Source organism: Malaclemys terrapin, chromosome 2 (assembly GCF_027887155.1).
Source record: "Malaclemys terrapin pileata isolate rMalTer1 chromosome 2, rMalTer1.hap1, whole genome shotgun sequence".
In the NCBI taxonomy this organism is placed as follows: Eukaryota; Metazoa; Chordata; order Testudines; family Emydidae; genus Malaclemys; species Malaclemys terrapin.
In genome coordinates, this window is record NC_071506.1 from 96,458,929 (window position 1) to 96,461,798 (window position 2,870).

Sequence of the window (2,870 nt, forward strand, 5' to 3'; positions counted from 1 at the left end):
ATACATGGGAGGAGCTCCCTGTAAAAATCCACAGTATTAGCCTTCAAATCTCTTAAACACACCTCTGCCATGATTCTTATGAAACTCTTAGCAATGGGGAGAGAAGCTGGTGGACTATGACTACTGCTTACCACACTAATCATCTCACTGTTACCCTTGTGCTCCTCCCACCGTCTGTTTCTTATGAAATACTTTATGACAGTCAGCTAATTTGAGCAGGGACTATCTTTGTGGCTAGCACATTGGAGCCCTGATCCTTGCTAGTATAAGATTTAGTGTATTAAATTGATTATAAAATAATTAATGGACACTTGAAAATGTAGCCCTTAACTTTTAATTAGAGCTGTCAACCACAGGGGAATTTGCATAGTTAAAATAAGTTAATAATCAACAATAAATAGATGTTTGAGATCACTTTATGCTGATAAAAGGGCTATACATAAACACAAACCATCTTCAAGTGAACAAACAAACTACTTCTCTGGGAAGTTATTCCATTAGAAAACATATAGTAAGACATTGTCCAGGTTGCAAATATGACTTTCATTGAAATTTGGGCATCTAGCATGCCTTCATGCTTTTGAAGATATCCCCCAACATGATTAATTTCCTCATCAAAGAGGAGAAAAAAAAAGCAAAGAAAGTATCTTTTGAGAGGTACAGCTGGTAAGAAGTAGCAAAGAAAACAGAACAGCTAACTCAAAATGTACTGGCAATAAGTATTAACATTTCTTTGTGAATTTCCTTCAGTGCACTGTTTCCTTTGTCTTTTGCTATCCCCTCCTTGAGATTATCTAATCACGACAGTATGTGTGTTCTCCTTTCGCCTTACAAATAATCATTCATGAGATGTGTTGTTTCCTTTATTCAATGGGGGTAGGGTGTGTAAGGAATAATTCTAAATGAATTGATTGATTATACTTCTATTTTCTGTACATAACTAAATTGACTATAACTAATTTTGTTTCACATAGCTGGCAATAAGGTAAGTGTTTTGCACCAGTAAGTTAAATATTCTACTTTATAAATTGGAAACATGCCTGGTGCAGTAGATAGTGCCAGCTGGCTGATCTTCTGTGCAGGACATTTGCTTATCCTTTGCCTTGAGGTTTGGAACATGTCAACTGTCTCTTGTCCATTCTATAAAGCAAAACAAATAGGCGGGATAATTAAAAGAGCTGCATTTGCTTCATTGATCTTCTCCCCAAAACCTGATACTCATGTAATGCAAAAGACAAATGCAATCTCACCTTCCACAGTTACTCTTTGTAGGATATCAGTGCAATAAAAATGCAACATTCAAAGAATATCCAAAGTCTAGGTGATCCAGTGCATGGACCTTTCACCTCTGGAGAGCAGAGTTCAAATCATATGTCACAAATCAAAATGATTTTGATGGCCTCATCCCATTCTTCATTTGTTCACTGCATGACTAGTATCTCTGTTCTGGAATCAACAAGATTACTACAGACAATCAGGAAGTAGATACATTAGTAATACTGTATGAGGAAGCTTGCATAGTACCTGGCACTTATCAGTGCTATTATTTCCTGATTTTTCTTGAATACTCAGTTCATTCCCAAGTTAAGGAAGTTGGGGAGGGAGGAACAACAAAAACCAGCCAACCAACCAAGTAACCACAACCCTAATCTTGTGTTTTTTTCTCCATTACTGTGTTTGCTGGCAATGAAACCCCCTGAATCACAGTTCTCCCTGTGAGACTGGGTATGTTTGATGAGGTCACTTTATCCAGCCAATACATATTTGAAATGACACAAAGTTGTAGAAACAACTGTGCCCTTTTAAAAACCATCAGTCTATTACTAATCATTGTCTGGGTACACCGCAAGAAGAACAGGAGATTAATTATGGGTTTTAATCAGGCCGCAACTTTATTATATAGATGTCTGGGACTACCCAGCAGCTAAAGTGTACAATACAGGAAAATCTATGCTTATTGAAATCAATTTTCCGGGGCTTCCACCAGCCCCCCTTTGTTTCCATCCAGGTCCCCCAGCCGACTCATGGCTTGGACCGTACTATCCACCACCCTCGTAAAAGGGTTAAGGAGGGCTATGAGAATGGGAGGGGAAGGTTATTGGCTCCCAGCTGTACCAATCATAGGAGTCCCCAACCCCCTCCTCCGTTCTGTTTCATTATCCAGTACCTCCTTTTAAGTCCTTTACCAGGCCATTTGTCCGGTCACTGGCTGCCTTTCCTATAGAGTACCTGCACTGAACATGTGCCACAAGGACCACAACACATTCCGAGGTTCCAGAGAGCCAGCAGCATCTGCTCAGGTTCACTGCTAGCCCCTGGTGCAAGCTTACGAAATCTCTCAACCTGAAAATGAGACAAGGCGACTGCTATGCCATTATCCATGCCCGGCATATGCTTTGAAGAAAAGCAGATGTTGAAGTTTAAGCATTTTAGAACAAATGCCCTTACCAACTTAATAACCCTGTGCGATCTGGAAGTTTGGCAACTGATAACCTGTACCACTGCCATCTTGTCGCACCAGAAGCACAGCCTTTTATTAGTCAGCTCCGATCCCCAAATCGCCACCGCAACTAAAATGGAGGAAAATTCCAAGAAGGTCATGTCACGCACAATCCCGTTTTGTGTCCAGGTGGCGGGCCATTTTTATGCACACCATTTGCCTTGATAAAACACCCCTCCTGCTGCATTCGAGTGGATTTTTAATCCCCTTTGTAATAAACATTCATCCCTCCCCAATGATACCCCATTAAATCGACTCAGAAAACTTTCCCACACCCTCAAGTCTTCCTTCACTCTCACTCACTAGTGACTGGTATGTAATGGTGCGGCCTGGCTATGCAGGCCGTTGCTGCTGCCAGCCGGGCACAAAA

The 2,870-nt window shown here is 40.9% G+C and overlaps 1 long non-coding RNA gene across 1 annotated transcript; it reads right to left on the reverse strand.

Annotated features, from left to right (window-relative positions):
* Nucleotides 1-400: 400 nt before the first annotated feature.
* On the reverse strand, nucleotides 401-2,667 carry LOC128831036 (uncharacterized). Its single transcript, XR_008443728.1, has 2 exons — nucleotides 1,251-2,667; nucleotides 401-1,140 (listed from the first exon to the last, which is right to left on the reverse strand). It is a non-coding gene; the product is annotated as an uncharacterized LOC128831036 (long non-coding RNA).
* Between the last annotated feature and the right edge of the window lie 203 nt (nucleotides 2,668-2,870).